The following is a 21,768-nucleotide window of genomic DNA, read 5'->3' as shown; positions in this document are numbered from 1 at the left end:
TATAGGAATATGTGTCAGTTTTAAAGTGCCATTTAGAAAATAAGCACTGAATGATTATCATTCCCTTTCTCTGAATAGGTTTGGGTGGCATCAACTCAAGTGTTTATGTTAGTAGTGATTCTATAAGCAACACACAAGCCTGGTTTATGATGATAAGACTTAGTACTTTCAAGAAAACCTCTGGTGCACTAATTGTTCATCTATTAAGAGCTCACCTTTACACGACATGAGAATGTTAATCTGGAGGCAGGGTGAAAACTGAAAATGAAAGGTATACTCTACCCACGAGGCAGCTCACTGTTGCACTTAAATCAGGTAAGCAACTCAACTCACACTTTGTATTTCACATGGTAATATTGTTATATGAATATATGATTGTTCTGTGAAATTTATCATATTACAGTAAATAATGTTGTCAGATAATGTCATTGACAATCATTAAACTTTTGCAAAACACATGGTTTGTTAAAGATTATCTTGGGCCCTCAGATAATGAATTACTTCTGAGTTTAATCATTTCCAAATTAAAGAAAAATCTGGATACAATCCCCTCAAGGTGTTTTGAAATTGCATGAGATGTTTTAAAAATTCTTTATAGCACTAGAATAGCAATGTTATGACTTTAATTAATATTTATCTTTATTGGACAGGTGCAATAAGGGAATTGATGACACTGCATTTCAAATTTCTGTGTGTGGGATTCTTATTCTAGGCAGTGCATAACTAATTCAAAATTTTGATCTCTTAGTTATAAAAGATAATAAATAAAGTATCAACCAACATAATCTACCACATCTAACTCTAGTTTTAAACAATTTAAATTAAAATGCTCAGATGTTAAATGACCATTCTACTAGCCATAACAACATACCATTTTAGTTTTCCATGTCATTTAACACATGAGCCATTATCAAATATTTGGAAATCTATGGAACTCTAAGAACTACTGTTTCCCCAACTTACTAGAAATAAGGGTTCAAAAAGATATAAATAGGTTTTAAAAGTTCATGGTATTATTACTTTAAATCTAAGCCATATAGACTATGATCAAACAATGCTTTTATATATTTCAAAATTTTAACTTTCAGAGACACTTAATAACTTCCCAAAAAGATGACCTTGAAGATTCTAAAAACACCGAACTGTATTATCTGACATAATTAATAAAACCCCCAAAGTTGGTAAGAACTAATAGATATTCATGAGTTTCTATAGATAAGGTACTATGAATTAGAATTTGTAAAACTGGCCCATGGTTGAAAAGCACAATTAAAAAACATATATTTTAAAACCCATAAATAGACACCAAGTTTCCAGAAGCAAATAGCCTAAATTAGGCTGGCTATGTGGATTACAAAACTGAAAGGCTAGGGAAGTTATATAGCACTCAAAACAGTATAATCAAGACCACATATGTGAACATTAAACTTACACAAAGGAAGCGTAATGAATCTAATATGTATCAAAAAGAAACCAAATCCTAAAATGTCCTCCTAAAATGTGTTAGCCAATAATGAATAAATCTGAACTGAAGAAAGGATGTTTGCCTTCAATAAGAAAATTACTTTTTTCCCTATTTGCTTCTACATTGTAACTTCAGACCACTCTTGCAGTGTCTTTGTATTTTTTGACAGACTATAAAGCACTTACATCACTAAAAAATTTCCAAACCCAATTTTACCATATATAACTGTAAAAAGTGGCACACTTTAGAGACTGTATTTATACATATAATTTGTAGATGAAGCAGATCAGAGAGTAAATTGAAATAATAAAACTTTAAAATAACAATTTTAGTTGATGTAACAATTTCTGCACTCAAAAACTCCCAACTCCAACCCAAAGATTTCTTTATCAAAGCTGCCAAATATTTCTAGAAAAAAAAAATCAATTACCTTCCATATTTTGTAGAAGAAAGTCAAACATTCCACAACTTGATAGTTTCCGATTCAATCTTCCTTTACAATAGGAGTGTTTGTAGGAAGTGGGATAGGGGCCGCAGGGAGGTTGGTTTATAGACCCCCAAAGAAAAGTTAACCCAGAATGGAGGCTTGTCTTCACACTCATCTCTTCTTTCATCAGCTAAGGGTGAGAGACCAGTGACCACACATAATACCTCTGTAACTCCCCCTTAACAAATGTTTAGAAAGCTAGTCTTGACAGAAACTGATTACAAGGATAAAAATCACACCCCCTTGTCCCCTCACAACAAAGGGCTCAACAATGAGAAGATTAAAAGACAGGCTTTGAAGTCGTTTACTGTCCCATTGGTCTTTAAAGTCAAAGTGGGCAAAAAGTTTCTTCCCCTCATTAACTTTTTAGTATCTTGTTTAAGTGGACTGGAATCTTCTAAGATCACATAGTGCCTAAAAGGGATTTGCTGGAGAACCTTTGAGCAAAAATTCTTTGAAAAAGAAAGTTATATAAAATAAACTGGAATTGCCAATTCACTAACTAATGATTGGAGCAGTTGAGAGTGTTAATTTAATGAAATGAGTAATAAGTTTCGTGTTATCATCAATTACAATTTAACTTATATATTCCTGCACAAAATGTAAGTGCTTTTTGCTTTTTGTGAGACCAAATTCTATATAGAAAGCTTTCACACACTTGCCCTCAAAACACTATGGACATTTTAAGTGGATGATTTTTTTGTTGTTCTTGGTTTATATCTCTACTTCATAAATAAAGAAATTGAGGATAATGTGCTTTTCCCTAAACATGTATGAAAAACTATAGGTCAACATACAAGGAAACTAGAAAGGGAAGCTATACGCTGCTTGATAATCATATAAGACCTAAATGAAGGAAAAAAAAAAGTTTGTATGGCTTCTTAATTTGTGCTATGTTCTGCTAACATCTGTCTGTGTGTTTGGATATTTCACTATGTAACCATATCATTTCTCCAGAAACTCTCACCATCCTTGGCTCCTAGACTTTATACTGTCTTGGGTTTTTCATTTTCTTCTAGGTAGCTAGTTTGTCAAGGCTTTGCCATTGACACTCTTTGTTTATGTAATGATGTATTATTTTCCTTCCCGCAGTGTAGCCTCCCAGCATATGTACCCTATCCTCTGCACAAGCAGAACTGCATGACTCTCTGGCCCCTGAATAAGCCTGTTCATTGCCTTTGGGTCTTTCCTCTTGGCTCCCTGCTAGTTGGAATAGTCTCTTACCACAGTGCCTTTTCAGCCTAAGTTGTACACCAGAATCATCAAGAAAGGAGAGGAACCATTTTATAAAATGTTTTACAAGCAACCCAGGTGATTCAGTTGATTCAAATACTTAGCCAGGGTTAAAAACCACAAAATCCTATTAACATTCTCCCTATCTCTACAAACCCTGATCACAAGCCCTTTCAACCAGTTGTCCCTTCCATCTTTTGAAGTTCCTCTTCTTACAAATTTCTAGTGATCCCTTCCAAATTTTCCATTATATGCAAACTTCTTCCAGACCTCTTACTCACTGGTAATCTTGGAAGAGGAGAGGTGACAGTTCTCTTCCCTGTCTTGTTTTTTTTTTTTTTTTTTTTTTTTTTTTTTGAGACGGGGTCTCGCTCTTGTTACCCAGGCTGGAGTGCAATGGCGCGATCTCGGCTCACCGCAACCTCTGCCTCCTGGGTTCAGGCAATTCTCCTGCCTCAGCCTCCTGAGTAGCTGGGACTACAGGCACACGCCACCGTGCCCAGCTAATTTTTTTTTGTATTAATAGAGACGGGGTTTCACAATGTTGACCAGGATGGTCTCGATCTCTCGACCTCGTGATCCACCCGCCTCGGCCTCCCAAAGTGCTGGGATTACAGGCTTGAGCCACCGCGCCCGGCCCCCTGTCTTGTTTTTAAGTCAGTTGTTCCCCAGAAGTATCTCTACTAATTTGCTTGATACAGGCCACTTAAACACAGGATAGGGGTTATTTAAATATCCTCAATGTCTTTCCTCAACAGTCTGGGTCAGTCCAGCAAGTTTGTTTCCTTTCCCGGATGGTAGCTCCAGTGTAGTATATTGAGTACTAAGCAGTCCCAAGTTGTGTCTTGCCCAACACTCTCTCTCTAATCTGCTCTAGGCAAATCCTGCTGTAGTTCCTGTTTTGTTCTTGTTAAGAGATTCTAGTTTTATGCTAAAATCTCAGTCCAATCACTGGGATTTATGTAGTTACACACTGATGCCAGCATTGTCCCTTTATATTCTGTGTTGCTGCATTCTAACCACCTGTGAGAACCTCCCTATTCTCTTTTGAAAAACCTTTGCTAAATGCTTTTTGAATCTCTTGGCCATGTGGACCATGGACCTTGATGGACTCTCTAAGCTGGTGGTCAGCTGGAATACAAAATAGAATATAGAGGAACCACAAAGCTTATTGTGTCCATTGTCTTCATTTTGTAAATCAAAAACTAGGAAACCGAAAGGGTTTAATGAACTGGCCAAGTTCCTGGAACAGGCTAATAGCAGAGCCGGAAGTCAGATTTCCTAATTTCTAATGATATCATCAATATCATCTTAATTATCAGGAGGGTTCTAGAATGATTTTTTCCTTCCAGAGTCATAGAATGCAAAAAGGAAGAAAAATACCAGTGATTAAGTACCCACTAAAGACAAAAACTTTGCATATGTCATCCAATTCTCATCAGAACTCTATGATACTGATAATATTTGCAAATTTTAAAGAGGAGGAAACTGAGAATCAATAAACTTACTGCCAAGTTCACATACCTGACATATAATAGACACAGATTTGGAACTCAAATGTATCTATCTCTGAAGCCTATGGTTTCTTTATTTTAACTCAACCATAGGGTTGGAAAGATGATCTAGTACGAACTCTTAACTACGAACTTCATTGAATACAATCCCTGAAATAGGATGTTCTCGTTATTTCCCTCATCAAATTCCAAATTTCAATATATAAAATGTTTCCTTGGGCATTTTCCTTTGCTAAATGATCAATATTACTATGAAATATAAAAAATCAACAAACATAGGTAACATTACTGGATGAGTTACTAGAAGCCATCGTCTACGTTTACTATTCCCTGTGAATAATATCCAATTTATTTTATTCAGAGCACTGCCATTAAACATTAATTAATTTTCCATTCTCTTCACTAAAATGTAAAACCCACTAGAGCAAGCACTAAAGGGAAAAAGAGCTTCAGCAAGTGTTGGTTTGCATGTGTGCTATCTATGTTACAAATCTGAAGGCAGTGTTTCCAGTAGAGAACTGGAATCTGGAGGTGCAGAGAATCTCAGCGTGCTTAGGACATCCAGCTCTGTCGGTTGGTTTTCCAAGGTACCAAAAACATGCTTCACAATTTGAAAGCATGATAAGCATCATTAACTTGCATAGTTAGAACTGACCAAATTGACAATTCTTTGAAATCACCATCTGTCTGTGAAATGACGTAAACTTGAGGAGATGAAAAAAAATTTACTCCATAGATTAGATTAAATCGTGTTAAAATAAAAAATAAAAAATAAACATAGACAATCTATTCTTCCTCAACTGTATCTTTTTAAAAAATAAAGAATATACATCTTGGCAAGGTTAATGATTATAAAATAAATTACACACATACAGTAGTCCCCCTTTATCCACCATGGTATGAAAATATTAAATGAAAAATTCCACAAGTAAAAAATACATCAGTTTTAAATTGCCACAGTTCTAAGTAGCAAGATAAAATGGTGCTGTCTTGCTCCATCCCACCCAGAATATGACTCATCCCTTCCTCCAGTGTATCCATGCTATATACACTACCTGCCTGTCAGTCACTTAGTACCCATCCTGGTTAGCAGATAGATTGTTGCGGTATTACAGTGCCTGTGTTCAAGTAACCCTTATTTTACTTGATAATGGCCCCAAACTGCAAGAGTAGTGATGCTGGCCATTCGGATATGCCAAAGAGAAGTCATAAATCTTTAGGTGAGTAGGTGGACATTCATGACTTAGTAAGGAATGAAAAGAAATGTGTGCTGAGGTTGCTAACATCTACAGTAAGAACGAGTCTCCTATCTGTGAAGAAGAAAAAGGGAAGCTTGTGCTTGTTTTGCTGTTGTACCTCAAACTGCAAAGGTTAAGGCCACATTAAAGTTATGCATCCATGATAAACACTTAGTTAAGGTGGAAAAGCTATTCAATGTGTGGGTGGAAGACTGCAACCAGAAAGCTTTGAGCCCATATGAAGACACAAGGAAGGGATCCCCTGAAACAAGAGACACTCAGCCGTTTACTGCACGTAAGGGATGGCTACACAGATTCAGGAATACAAAAGGTCAGTAGTAGCCTAAAGCTATGTCATAATGCCTGTGCCATTCACCTCACTTCCTCTTATCATGTAGGCACTGTATCATCTCACATCATAAGAGTGAATACAGTACAATAAGATATTTTAAAAGAGAGGCCACATTCACATAACTTTTATTAGAGTATATTGCTATAATTATTCTATTTTTATTATCATTTATTGTTAATCTGTTACTGTGCCTAATTTAGAAATCAAACTCTATCACAGGTATGTATGTATAGGAAAAAAACAGTATATATAGCAGGGGTTCTCATCCAACCTCCTGGTACTGGTCCGTGGCCTGTTAGGAACCAGGCTACACAGGCCAGTGAGCATTACTCCAGCATTAGATTCTCATAGGAGTGCAAACCCTACTGTGAACTGCACATGGGAGGAATCCAGGTCGCCCACTCCTTATGAGAATCTAATGCCTCAGAAACCATTCTGCACTTCCTCTCCCACACCTCCTGGCAATCTGTGAAAAAATCATTTTCCATTTAAGGTACCGGTCCCTGGTGCCAAAAACATTGAGGACCACTGATACATAGGGTTTGGTATTAAACACAGTTTCTGGGCATTTAAAAGTTATCCTCCACAGAGAAGGGAAGATTAGTGCATAAACTTGGTAGCCTAACAAATTATTTAATTATTTATGATCTTTTGCAATTTTGGCTAATATCCTTAATACAAATACCATTTTATGTCATTTTAAATATTGCTATTACAATCATAATTATATTAAGAAATATTTTTATTTTGCATGATTCAGATTCACAAGATAAAAAATCATAATTCATCTAATTTTATCTTTAACAGTTTTTCTAAGTCATTATCACTTGTTACATTTATATAAATATAGAGCAGCTAGATGGTGATTGTGGTAAATCTCCAGGACATATAAAGATGTTAATGTGTTATACAGAAACAAACTGTCTCTCCTTGTATTTAATACAAGAAAATCACCAAAGATTGATTTCCACTATTCATGCAATATAACTGATATGTTCATGGAACAAATTTTGCTGACTAAAACCGCATAGAACAAGATCAAGATGTTGAAATTTCATGCAAAAAAAAAAAAAAAAAAAAAAAGCCAAATAAAGCACTTCTGGATTAATTCATATAGTATGTTCCTGTGAAATATATACAAGTCTTCTGTTTCTTAGTGTTCATTCTCAAAATAAAACTCCAACTCCCTTCTTCAGCAGCAATCCTTTGTAATATTTCAACAGTCATTGAAACGTTTGGTAGTGTACTTGGTTGAATTGCTCAGTGGAGATTGACTGCTGTGTCAATTTTTCATTCCATTTTTTACACAGTTCTTTCAAAGCTTTCACAAAGGTGATATCTTAGATCATAAAGCTTGGCCAAAAGAAAAAGATTCAAGGTTGTGGAGAAAATGATCATAATGTAAGATAAATTTTATATTGCAGAGAGGAGACAAACTTTAAAATTGCTGTTCTATTAATCTCTTAATGGACATAACTAGAAGAGCTTCAAGAATAGCAAGATCCTCTATGATAACAAATACTTTGGACCTTTATATAGAAACAAATGGATTATGCAAGATCAGAAATGTCAAGGTCTATGTATCTTATTCCAAGATATGATATAAAAACTATGAATATATGTAGTTTAATGCCATTTCAAGACTGGCTGAAAATGTTATCTGAGCTTGAATTGACTTTCATCAATGAATAAATGCCAAATTATTATTGTTTATCAACAGTGGTTTTAACAAATAGTTTTTCTTCCCTATCTTAAAAGATGATGGAATGAATAACGACTGATATTAATTGTAACATTAAAAATTTGGCTGGCTAGACATTCCATAGTATACACAAATGTGAACTGCACAACTGTAGTGGCTACATTTCTGAAAATAATTGGATACATAGCCTTGCTGAAATATTTATTAAGAAGTATTCACACCATTCTCTTGCATTATATTCCACTCTCAACTCACAATAATTCAAATTGATCTTTAAAATATTTTACATAATCAAAAACATATATACATATCTATCTATCATCAACTATCTATTATCTAATCTATCTATTTCTCTATCTACCTATCTGTGCATAATTGGACATTAAAAGGAATAAAATAAGCTTGTTTTAGTAGTTGCAAGCACTTGAAATAGACTTATTGGATACAGGAATAATTCAGTTAGATGTTATGAAGATAAAGGTGTTACTTCTTTCATTATGAAAGTATTTGTTGTTCCATTTTAAGTAACTACGAAAAAATAGGGCTAATCTTAAACCATTTTAACATCAACTAAAGAACATAAAACCCTGAGGTATGCATTAAGTTGATGTTTAATAATGAAATTATCAATTCCCAGAACTGCATATTTTGTATATTATCTTGTTTCACAATCATAGACCCAAAGTGTTTTTAAACTAGTAAACATAAATGAATTAAACTCTGAATGATTGGACAAGTTTAGTAAGTTTTCTTAAATAGTTCATAAAACACTAGCATAGGTCTTCATTAAACAGAAAACTTTTAGAATTGTTTGTCCCTACTTAAATTCATTATATTTTAGATAGACTGAAAAGTGTTATTATATTCTTTTTTTTTTCTTTAATTAAGACAGGGTCTTGCTCAGTCACCCAGGCTGAATTGCAGTTGTGTGATGATGGCTCACAGTAGCCTCGAACTCCTGGCTCAAAAGATCTTCCCACCTCACCCTCCTGAGTAGCTGGGTCTACAAGTGTGTTCCACCACACCCAGATAGTTTTTGTAGTTTTTGTAGAGATGGCGTGTTGCAATGTTGCCCAGGCTGTTCTCAAACTCCTGGGCCCAAGCAATCCACTCACCTCAGCTTCCCAGAGTACTGGGAGTACAGGCCTGAGCTGCTGCATCCAGTCTCGTGCTATTATATTCTTAAGCTGTTATTTCAATCTAATGTTTCAAAATAAATAACTATACCCATTACTCATTTTCACTTTTCTATATTACCTGGAATTGAATAAAAAATACACAATGCAAATGAAAATTGAACAAAACAAAACAAAACAAAACAAAACAAAACAAAACTGCCTCATGCTAACAGACTGCAAAAGACTAAAAACATTTTTAAGGAGCTACCCCATTTTGTGACACAGTTATAAGAAAACAAACTAGATAGACACATAGAGATAGAGATGGCTATAGCCGGAATAAATAACAACTATAGCTGACGATTTACATGAAAACTGAATCTAATAATACTGTAGTAGTTATAAAAGTATGTCAATATCAAACACAGATCAGCCTCAGTATGTTATCCTTTTTATAAATAAAAAGAAAGGTCCAACAAATAATGGTACAGTCAGACCACCTGCAAACATGCAGCTATTTTTAAAAATAGTGCCAGAAGAACTTCTATAAACCATGCTTATTATGAAGCGGTAAAACAAGAGCATTAATTGGGAGGCCTTACATCATGGTTGATGGTCAGTACCACTGATGTTATATGTGCTCCATCACATTTAGAGCCCATGGTCTCTATGTCCCCATCAGAGACTAGGAGTCACTAGGTACTGGAAGAAAATATTGATTGATTTTGTATTATTTGCATAGAAGATAAGAAAGACAGCTAATATTATTAATGTTTAAAATGTGATTGACCCTGGCACCTAAACTTAGTGCAAATGTCAGATGGTCAAGTCTTGCTTACTGAGGACAGAGACCCTTAGGGGAAGAAGAGGAGTTTCATAAGGTAAAGGAATTGAGAGCAGAGATCTTACAGTTGTATTTGAGCTTTGAGCTTATTGGCTATATTGTAGTTTGTGGGCAGCTGGCTCTGTAACGGGTTATAGAATTCAATTTTAAGAGACTAGACCACACAAAATGGACAGATGGCTTCAAGTTCCCTTCTAAGAAACTAAAGATTAAAGACAATGCTGACAATTCAAACACAAGCCATTTCCATTAGGTAAATTACAAGATAAACAATCTAATCAGGTCTGACAAGAAGTAAGCTAAAACCGAAAATACAACAAATTTATTTGAAACATATGGATAGGGGCTGGTTTTGTTGATAGACATTGCCCTGAGTGTGTGTCCATTGTACAGCATGTATATTCTGCCTATGTGAGATAAGTTATCTCCATTTTGATGGCCACCAAAATAATTGCTTTTATAAAAGAGTTTGAAAAATAATGCCATGTATTTAACATATATCTATTCTGGCCAGGTGCAGTGGCTCACGCCTATAATCCCAGCACTTTGGGAGGTCAAGGCTGGTGGCTCACCTGAGATCAGAAGTTCGGGACCAGCCTGGCCACCATAGTGAAATCCTGTCTCTACTAAAAATACAAAAATTAGCCAGGTGTGGTTGCACATGCCTGTAGTCCCAGCTACTCTGGAGGCTGAGGCAGGAGAATTGCTTGAACCCAGGATGTGGATGTGGCAGTGAGTCGAGATTGTACCATTGCACTCCGGCCTAGGCGACAGAGCAATAGTCTGAACCTCAAACCCCCCCCAGAATATAAATATATTCCATTTAACTTACTTAGGCTTTTTCTATTATTCACAAATACAATTATCATTTTTTAAAATACAATCTCTTCTGTTACACGTTTCTGAGGCATGAACTTCCTCACCTTGTAATTGTTAAACAGGGGGAATGATATCAGTATGATATAGCAGTTATTCATACGACTTTCCCCAGAATATTAACGTTCTGAAGCAATCAGGGACAGGCTTGCTCGCAATCAAACAGAAAGCCTTAGTAATATTTGAAAACCTTACGAATGAATCTGAAAATTATAGAAGTACCTTTTCTAGTAGTTGCTTATTAAGGAATTTTAAGAAACTTCTCAGCTTTCCAACAGGTTAAACTATAAGTGCAATGTGCAAAGACATGGCCACCCTCATTTAAGACAATAGATTAATAAGGAAATCTATACCTGGAATAAGATTCCCTTAATTTTGATGAAAATTATATCTATTAGAAGCAAGTACTCTTTGAGACCACCATCTCAAAGGGGAATATATGAGCCCAAGATTCAAAGCTGTGAAGGACTGACTGATGGTTATGCTAGGTGACAATGCCCACTAAGATTTCACCCTGCTTCCAATATTTGTATGGATTGTGATCATTCTTGATTATGTTCTATTTTTAAACTGCTCTAGGTTTTAGGTGATTTTTAATTTATTCTATGGGAAAATCTAAGCCTCAATATTTTTATTAAGCAGATTTTTTAAAAAGGAATCCAGGAATCATATACAGTGCAATGACAGAAGTGCCTAATTTAATCATCCAATCTTAAAAATTATTTTTGTCTGCATGTTTTATAATGAAAAAGTACATTAATATAAGTAGATAAGCAAATATATTTACAATTAACTGCATGGTCAAATTTTATTTTATTCATACAGCGGGAGCACAGTCAAAAATGTGTTGAAGCCACTACTCTGATCTGTATTATCCTGAGTGGAGAGGACAGAACAGAAGCAGACATCAGCTTCAGTGTGGAGATTAAACTGAGGAACTCTCGACAGGTCACATAACAGAAACATAAGATGGGTATACTGAAATAGAAATGCGTGAAATCATGTCTGCTGAAATGGGATGCTTGGAAAGAAAATCTAGACAGACCTCAGTCGTGCAGCAGACAAGAATGGGGTTGCCCATTCTGAACACTCTGAACACTCGGTGGCAACATTTATCATATTATGCTCTAGCTAGATGTTTCTTTCTCCACTATCATATGGGCTCCTGCTATGGAGCACCATGTCTTACTCAGTTTTGTAAATCCTCTGCAATTGGCAAAAGCCCTGGTACACAGTAGATAATTCCCAGTATGTGCTGAATGACAAAATTGATTTATGACTAAAGATGTGTGCTCCCTTGGAAAGGAAGTAGGGAGAAAAGCAAGAAAAAAAATTAAGACAATTAATGTTTATCAAGTGGTCATAATGTGTCAGGAGAGCCAGGTACTTTGTTTCTCTGAATTGTTGTTACAGCTATCCTATGGGGTACATATTCCCATTTACAGAGAGGAAGCTAAAGCTAGAAAAAGTTGATTTATTCACCCAACATGAACACAGCTAGCAAGTAGATCAGCCAGAATTAGAAATCTACTCTAACCTGCAAGTCCATATTCTGGTCTCCCTGATACTGCCGGTAGGAGTAGGATTTCCGTTAAGGATAGCTAACAATCACACACCACAGCCTTTTTGTATCTAACAGTGATGCCAGGAACAAGGTCCTTCAAAGACTAGAGTGTCAGCAATATTATGTCTAATGATGCTTTCCCAAACAAAATCAGCCATTAATGATTTATTCTTTTCTTTATAGTTCAATTGCAATGGATTCACTTTAGTTTAAGAAATGTTTTGCTGGGTGCAATAGTTTACGCCTGTAATCCCACACTTCGGGAGGCTTTGAGCTCAGCATTTCAAGATGAGCCTGGGCAACATGGCGAGACCCCATCTCTACAAAAAATACAAAAATTAGCTGGGCATGGTGGTGTATGATTGTAATCCCAGCTGTTTGGGTGGCTGAGGCATAAGCATCACTTGAACCTGGGATGCAGAGGTTGCAGTGAGCTGATATTGGGTGAAACCCTGTCAAAAAAAAAAAAAAAAGGCCAGGCATGGTGACTCATGCCTCTAATCCCAGCACTTTGGGAGGCCAAGAGGGTGGATCACCTGAAGTCAGGGGTTTGAGGCCAGCCTGGCCAACATGGCAAAACCCCATCTCTACTAAAATACAAAAATTAGCTGGGCATGGTGGTGCACACCTGTAATCCTAGCTGTGCGGGAGGCTGAAGCGTGAGAATCACTTGAACCTGGGAGGCAGAGGTTGCAGTGAGCTGAGATCACACCATTGCACTCCAACCTGAGCAGCAGAGCAAGACTCCATGTCAGAAAATAAAAGTGTTTTAAGATTCAGTGATTTCTATTTCTGTATCAATGTGTTGACTGATTTGGTTTCCCTAATTTAAATATAAAACTTAAGGAAATTAAAATGCATTTCACAAAACTTTTTCTATTTCACAAAGAGAAAAAGTTTTGTAAGTCCAAGGTCACTAATCTGTAATCAAAATATAACCTGATAGATGAAAACAAATGTGGATTCAGCCTGTTTGAAATTTTGAGTAAATAATTCATGAATATCTTTACGGTTCTTACTGTGGGTACATTGATAAGTGAGACAATACATGGTGCACACTAGATCTTGGTTAAATCTCTGGTTTAAAAGCAAATAAGTGTTATAAAATGTTGGCAATAGTTATTCTTTTTTAATGAAAACCATTTCTTTTTATCCTTATCTTAGCATATTCATGTCATCCAATAACTAGAGGCCTTCGAGACAGAATATAACCCCTAGCTAATATAATGTGTTTCTTTGTTGCTGAGAGGAAGGGTCAATGTGCCATCACTGCTTTGTCCTACCGAGGAGAATTAATTACGAAGCAAATGGAGCTTAAGCTTCAAGCCCCTCAGTTGCATGGGCCTCTTCCAAAGTTCTGCAGGGGCTACATCGATGTGCTCATGTGGTCATACATTTAGGCCACAGTCTATTAAGAACCCTCTTTCCATTCCAGTTTACCAACCTTCACACTTTGCTTTGGGTCAGGTAAGCAGGAGTGGCTGTGGCATTTTGGTAACCAAATAAGGGGAAGTTCTATTAGGGATACATTAAGCTTAGGTTTAGTGGAATATGTGTATGTAGTTTAAGGAAAGACTGATTTACCTTTTTATTCTTTCTGTAGAAAGTGATGTTACAAAACAGTTGTCAAAGAAAGAGCTGATCAAAGAGTATACAATCAACTAAGGTAGAAAAGAAGGTGCATTGGGCATTTTATAAACAACAATCTGTTATATTTCTGAATCTTTTTGACATTTGTATTTGCTAGCTTTCATAAATTATTAATTTGTTGTGAAATTCTTTATTCTAAAGAAGCAGTTGATTTTTTATTCATAATTTTGTATTATTTCTCCTATGTAAGACTCCTAAATTACATGAACTTTAGGTCCTTCAAAACCTGAAGCCCTCTTGCCCCTAGAGAGTAATGTAGAACAATTGTAGGGGTTAAAACTCTGAGACTGTATAATAGAGTTATACACCTTCCTTAGAATAGATGAGAAAATCAATACTCTTTCTCCCCATCAGGAATTAAGAGATCTTTACTCAAAAGAGAGAATAAATGGGAATAACAAGTCTAATCTCATATCTATTTGATAATTCCTCCTCTTATTTCAACAGCACCCTGGTCAGCAAACAGAAATACAATTGTACCATTTAGAGGTAATATTTGATACGAGGAAACTTGAAGTAAACTCATGAAACAGTAAACACAAAAACAGAGTACACTGCCACTTGTAAAACAAACGAGGTATTATTCTTTCCTTGCCTATCCCACTCTCCCCTTCTTGATATTTCTGAACATTCTTTCCTCTGTACACACCTAATATCAAAGAAAAGGAACCTGCAAACCTCATCAAATAATTAAATATTGTTATACAGCAAAAATGGGTTTTATATATACCCACAACACTAGGTAGGACCTATAGAAAACTGTCTCCATGTAAAAAACACCTGAATCTCCAAGCACTCATGTCTTCAGATCACCCCTAAATAGATGAGCTAGTAGAAAAGAAAGGCCTGCACTAACTAATGGAATTTAATGCTGAAGAGGTTAACTCATAAGTGTTGAGACAACATGTACCATAAGATGCCATACGCAGCCAGGTACACAAATCAGAGCTTTTGCAGATAAGTGATGAAAGGTCAGCAGAATACACTGAGCTTACATTTCTTCCTGGAAAGCAAAATTAACAATTGAGGTTCATCTGCTTTATAGCCACACCTAATGAATGAGTTCTGCTACTTACATTTCATCTTTGAAAGAAAATATTGACATGTGCATATAAAAATATTTAATAGGACAGGAAGTGTTTTCATATTTCTAGACACAATTGGTTGGCTACATTTAAGGTTAGGAAAAGACAAAACATATCAATTATATATGGTATATGATAATATAAATAGAGCACTTTTATTGCTCTCCTGTGATACTGAAATAACTAATGATCATCATAGCTCAAATTTATTAAGTGCTTTCTATGTGTCAGGCACTTTTTTAAAGCACTTTACATGCATTAGCTCAATTAATCCACACAATATCTTAGGTAGCTACTATTATTGTCCTGCCCATTTCACAGATGATGAAATTAAGACACAGAAATATTGAGACACTAGTCAAAGGCACAGAGTCACAGTACTGGTAGGGTAGGGATTCAAATTGAGGCAGTGTGGATGCCTAGCCCAAGCTCCTCACCTTCAAGCTGTATGTAATAATAAGCTGACCTCTAGGCCTGTTCTGAAGAATTCTAATTAAACAGGGTACCCTGGAACTTTAATGAAAATTTCCTGTTTCTCTGATCTAAGCCTCAACTTTGCTTCAGAAAATAACACACATTCAATATAATCAGTGCCTTTGACAAAATGATTCTGTTAATCTATAAAAGAAAAACAAAACGATTCAGGAAATTCATGGGAAAATGAAAGCTTTTCCTTTGCACCAATTTGGTGTGAAAAAAAAAGTGCTCCCTTATTCAGTACATCAGGTAGGCATCAAAACAGTGAAACTTGCAGTGAATTTTCCAGCTTAATGATTCCTCCCTCCCCACCCCCTCCAAACAGGACTGTAGTAATTTAGAGAGAGTTAGATGATGATAGGAGACACCAGTCAAAGGCTGGAAAGCATCATCTTGTAACAATGCCTGAGTCAGAGCTAATTCAAGTCTCCAAAAATCAGAGTCTCTTTGCCAAGAATGACAAAAATTGCATAGGAGCATGATATTTTTAGAGTGACAGACACTGAGGGCTGGATGCATCAACAACCATTCCCAACATCCCATTTCCTCCTAAAGCTCTTCTGTAGACTGGAAAGGCAGGGCTTCTTTGCTGCCACCTTGCATGATTTTGGGCAATCAGACACAGGCAGACCGCAACAGGGGGGTAGTGAAAAGCAGAAAGATGTGACTTGCTGCCTTTTGTCCTCTTTCCCTGCTTTGAAATTGCAGCAGCCCTTTGTTGTTTAAGGGGGAAAGACTAGGACAATCTTAGAACACTGAAGCAGTGTTAATCTACGTCTGCACTACTTGTTACATGAGAAATAAAAACCGTCTAGTATTTTCAACATTGTAGGTAAGTGTTCTCTTATTTGCTGACAAATGTAATACTGATACACCTGAAGAAAGAAGACATTGGGAGGCGCCAGTTGCATTGGTAAGGGATCATTTTTAGGCAGCAGGAAGTAGTTGGTATTGAAACAAGGGCATTTATCATATTTGTACGGTGTATCAAAAGATATACAAGTATGATAGATATATACAAAATATATACAACTATGAGAGATCAATGAAAAATATAAATTAATTAATTTAATTACGAACAAAAAAGAGAAGTTACCCTGGAAACATTTGAAAGATGACTAGAAATGAGTAGGTACAAATCTTTTAAAGTGAGGGGATGATGGTTTTTCTTTTTAAACTTTTATTTTAGAAGAATTTCAGGTTTATAGAAAAATTGCAGAGACAGTGCAGAGAGTTCCTAGATAACTACACCCTGTTTTCCTTATTATTATCAAGTTACATGAGTATTACAAAAGTATTATTATTAGTCCATACTCAGTGGACTTTACTCAGACTTTCTTAGTTTTACCTAATCCTTTTCTGTTCCAGAATCCCAGCTGGGATACCACATTGTATTTAGTGTATAATATCCACTCATAGATATTTATTTTGTAGTTTAGATTATAGGCCAACACTTTGTTTTGTTACTCAATGTGTTCCAGCTTCATCTATTGGGAGGAATGGCCCTACAAAGCTGTCTCTTGTGGGAAAATTTGCATTCTGTAGGGAATCCTCTTCTCTTTCCAGATCTTTCCCTGATTCTGAAGAAACTAGCAGAGAGTGTAGCACCTTTTAAAGGTCTGAATAGAAAACATCTGCCATCTATTGCCTCTTGGGGGGGCCACCTATGAGAATTTATCTACACGATATGAACATTGGCTTCCACAACCCCTTTAAACCAGACTCTTCTACTGATTTCAGGTGTTTAGACAATAGATTAACTCTTTCAACAAATTGACAATCAGAAAATCTATGAATCCACCTATGATCTGGAATCTCCTGCTTCCAGATGTTCTGACTTTCCGGACTGAACTAACGTATACCTGGCATGCACTGATTGATGCATTTTGTCTCACTAAAATGTATAAAATCAAGCTGTAACCTAACCACTTTGAACACATGTTCTCAGAACTTTCTGAGGCTGTGTCACAGATCATGATCTTTAACTTTGGAAAACCAAATTTCTAGATTGATTGAGACCTGTCTCAGATACTTTTTGGTTTGTGTACACACACACACACACACACACACACACACACACACACATTATATATGTTTATAGATATACATTATAATTAATATATATATATTAGTTATATATATACAATTACCAGGCAAAAATAATCTAGAGGATCTAAAAGTCTTATAAATGAATTAAATGTGGAATTTTTATCATCTAGATTATTACTGTCTGTTAATAACACTGAGAATCCAGAGGCGAGTATAAAAATAGGATTCTAAAAAAGAAGAGGAGCTGATACTTCTAGGTACTATTTCCATTTTTTTCCTCTCAGAAAAATCACTGAGTAATTTATGAAGCAATTTGTGCTATTTTGAGAAAAAGAGGATGTCCCAGCTAAAAATAAAAAGAAAAACAATTAAATCACATGTTTATTATTGCTTTTTGCCAGACAAACTAGAGTTTTGTCACCATCTCTGATCTCTGGCTGACTGTAAACCCAAATATTTTCAGTATTATATTTGGCTAATGAGTATAAATCTAATGTTCTCTTAATTCTGACTTTGGGTGTAAATGCACTAGAATTCATAACAATAAGATCCATACTACACTTCCACATGTTAAAGATTATATACAACATATAAATAGCTATGACATTTAGAATAAAATAGTGCTCTTCAATCAGCATTAACATTTAAAAAATATTAAAATGGCTGCTAGGTGCCAGCTGCTTTACATAAACATATATCATTTCATTTAATTCTCCTGTTTAGTCCTTTGAAGCAAGTGCTTTTGATTCAATTTTTAAAATACAGGTGAAGTCATTTGTTCAAACACTCCTGACTAGTATGCTGAAGAGTCCAGATATAATGACATTTTTCTGACTAAAATTTATATAGAGTACATACAGACCCACTCGTGTATATATTAGAATCCTAGAAAATTAATCTGTGATAATTCATGGGGGGGTTTAATAAAAAGACTTTCCACAAAAGCATAGGCAGACAGTAAGGAAACCACCTGGGTAATACCCTGGGTTTGTCACTATAGGGTCACACCATCCTCTAGGATGCAGCCAATTGATTTACCTTTCACTCCAACCACAGTGAGGGAGTCTTGGGAACAGACACTGTATTGTAATTCTCCTCCCCCATCTGATGCCTTGGTTAGGTCTCCATGGCCAACTCCACCAAAAGGCACAGGGCAAGGGAGGTGTGGGTGTGATCCTCACGGATCTGCTACCAGAGCAGAGACCAGGATGAGAGTGGTGGGCAGTGAATCGGGAGAGGTGAACAGAACAGCTCAGCAAGTGCTGGAAGTTCTCAAACTCTTGGTTTGAGCATAGAAACAATATTTAAATATGCTAATCTTTCATTCTCTTGAAAATAGACTTGAAAACCAGCAGCAAAAGATCTCTGCACTGAATCTTTCTAAATGTGTAAGAATTAAAGGTGAGTTTGTTCATGTGAAATAATCCTTTGAAATGAAAAATCCTTCCTATTTTATAAAGCTTGATTTCAACATCTATGATTACTTCCAAAGTAAATTACACTTAATTGTAATTCTGAAAAACATAAATAAAATAGATGTTCCCTAATTAGTTTGAGATTTAATTTTTATTAAAATTATTTATTATTATTCATAATTTATAAATAAAATTATTTATTATTCATTTATTGTTATGTACATAATTATTTCATAATAAATATTTATTATTTATTTACAAATAAAATTATTTCTTATATTTGTTTATTAAAATTATTTATTTATAATACTAAATAAAGAATTATTTATTATTATTTAGAATTATTAATAGGGGTCTGTGATAGAAAATAATGGTGTGGTAGCCTGCATTATTTAGGATGGTTAACAAAGGCTTCTCTGAGTTTTAAACTGAGAACTGAAAGAAAAAGAGTTACCCAGCCAATAACAATTGATTTTACCTCATCTGCCAACTCACAAAATTTTAGGGTTTAATTTGTTCACAATAATCATTAACCTAGAAAATCAAGAAGTAGCTAAAAAAATTTTTTATTCATAAAATGAAGCAGAACAAAATTGCAAAGAGATAAAAAGGTATTTTTCTGATACACATCGCAACAAAAAACATAACAGAAGAAAATGTTCTCCAAGAGAAACCAGCAAACTTCACCAGGTCATTTCTACATCTAAGTCACAGGAAATCTGCAAGGGGCTCCTAATGAGTGTTGGATGCTAATTAGGTCCGTTTGCTTACAGGGCCATGACACCACATGAAGAAGGGAGATGGATGTGACATGTGGAACTTACAGTGACAGAGTTTATTCATTTCAAATGTATTCACAGTCTCAAGATGGTATTATAATTTATTTATAAGATATTTTAGTGAAAAGCCTCAGCCAGAGCTCCTCTATTTCTCTAACACATAAAAAAGAAAAATCAAACAAATACAAAAATTGTATTAATTCCCTTTCCCTAATTGGTCTGTATTTCTATATACTACTTACTGCTCTTACTCATTGCAGGTGGGCCTGGCTCATGGGAGTGGCTCTGAACATGCTTCCTATCTTCCCATCCTATCATTTACATTTCCTGTCTCACCCACTCCCTAAACTTATATCTTACCTGTTCATCAAAAAAAAAAAAAAAAGAAAAAAAAATCTAATTTTCCTGCAGTGTCAGATAATTACCTGTCTATCATAAGTTTGGCATCAAGGTCTTTGTATAGATAGGTATCCATCTTTGCCAAACCAGAGGAGAGTAAGTCTGGATTTCTTAGACGATATGGAATTCAAGATAAATCTGTACCAAATTTTACATGGTTAATTCAATCCTCTTAACATAACTGTACTGTTTTCTTTGGCAGGACTATACTAAAATTTTATTCAGAGTTTCTGACCACCATTCAGATTATTATTCAAGGAATCACAAGCCGTTTCCTAACAAATGTACCTCCAAACCCCCAAGTGATATAGGAGTTAAGAAGGACTTCCTTAGGCAGATAGCAAGGGCATGGGAGTCCTTGGTAAGGCTTTTATTTTAATGAAAATCAGCTCTAAATCATTTTCTAACAAAGAGCAGCCTGAAAGCTGGGAGCTTGCACCGGTGAATGCTGGCAGGAACTAAGGACTAGACATTTTCAAAATGGCAGCTCTGTCTTCCCTTCTCTGCCAGCAATGTGTATTGTAAGGAGCAGACAAGATGACTCCGATCAACTGGAAAGTCCATTTGCACAAAAAGATTAAGATGCGACAACCAGTCTTCTCCTCCTCAGTAAGTAAATGTCATACCTCATAGAACCAATCTATGAGTCCTATGTAAATCAGACACCGGCTCCTCAAACTGGACTATAAAACTCGGGGCATTTGCCACAAGCCGGTCTTTTTCTGCTTGGAGACCCCTTTCTCTATAAAGGAAGGTATTTCTCTTTCTCTTCTCTTCTACCTATTAAACCTCCACTGCTAAACTCCACGTGTGTATCCATGTCCTAAATTTTCCTGGCATGTGATGACGAACCCCGGGTTTTTACCACTTGGCAAGCTCACTGCATACACTCAATTTGCCAATTCAAGGTTCCTATTTAATTAACCCTAACTATAAAAAAGTTACTGATTTCCAAATATATGTAGGGTTACTTTTCTAGGTATTGGGAAATAGTGTAAGACAAACACAACAATGATAAGTAATCACCCTAAGGAGAAGATAATCTGTGCCCAAAAAGTAGTGCCCATTAATTTAACTAACCCTCACTGAGCATCTATGATTGCCGGGCGGAACGCTAAGTGCTGGAAATACAAAGATAAACAAGGAGACCTTGCCTTTGACTTCACTGAGCTTACATTCTAGTGTTCGTGACAGGATTTTTTTAAAAGATTATAATATCAAGTAATTAAATAAATGACCATATCATTAGAGATTATGGTAAGTGCTATGAAGGAAATAAATAGGGTTCTGTGATAGAAAATAGTGACGTGGTAGCCTGCATTATTTAGTGTGGTTAACAAAGGCTTCTCTGAGTTTTAAACTGGGAACTGAAAGAAAAGGAGTTAGCCTGCCAAGAAAAACAGGCCTGTGGAAGGAAGTGGCTCTGAGTGAAGGTGCCTAAGTTAAAAAAAACTTCTTGTGGTGTTGTAGTGTAGGAATCACTAGAAGGCCAATATGGCTAGAATGATATGTCACAGGGAG

At 35.7% G+C, this 21,768-nt stretch overlaps 1 protein-coding gene and 1 long non-coding RNA gene across 6 annotated transcripts in view; one reads left to right on the top strand and one right to left on the bottom strand.

Annotated features, from left to right (window-relative positions):
* ARHGAP24 (Rho GTPase activating protein 24) overlaps positions 1–21,768 on the bottom strand; it is a 499,880-nt gene that overhangs the window by 116,967 nt on the left and 361,145 nt on the right. The window lies entirely within an intron of this gene.
* LOC105707011 (uncharacterized) lies at positions 260–20,786 on the top strand. The gene is made up of 4 exons (XR_001104982.2): positions 260–315; positions 18,994–19,055; positions 19,843–19,939; positions 20,758–20,786. It is a non-coding gene; the product is annotated as an uncharacterized LOC105707011 (long non-coding RNA).

Source organism: Aotus nancymaae, unplaced genomic scaffold, assembly GCF_030222135.1.
Source record: "Aotus nancymaae isolate 86718 unplaced genomic scaffold, 86718_ANA_hifiasm-v0.15.2.pri h1tg000006l, whole genome shotgun sequence".
Lineage (NCBI taxonomy): Eukaryota > Metazoa > Chordata > Mammalia > Primates > Aotidae > Aotus > Aotus nancymaae.
The sequence above is the reverse complement of the archived record's forward strand: the minus strand, read 5'-3'. Positions and strand labels throughout refer to the sequence as shown.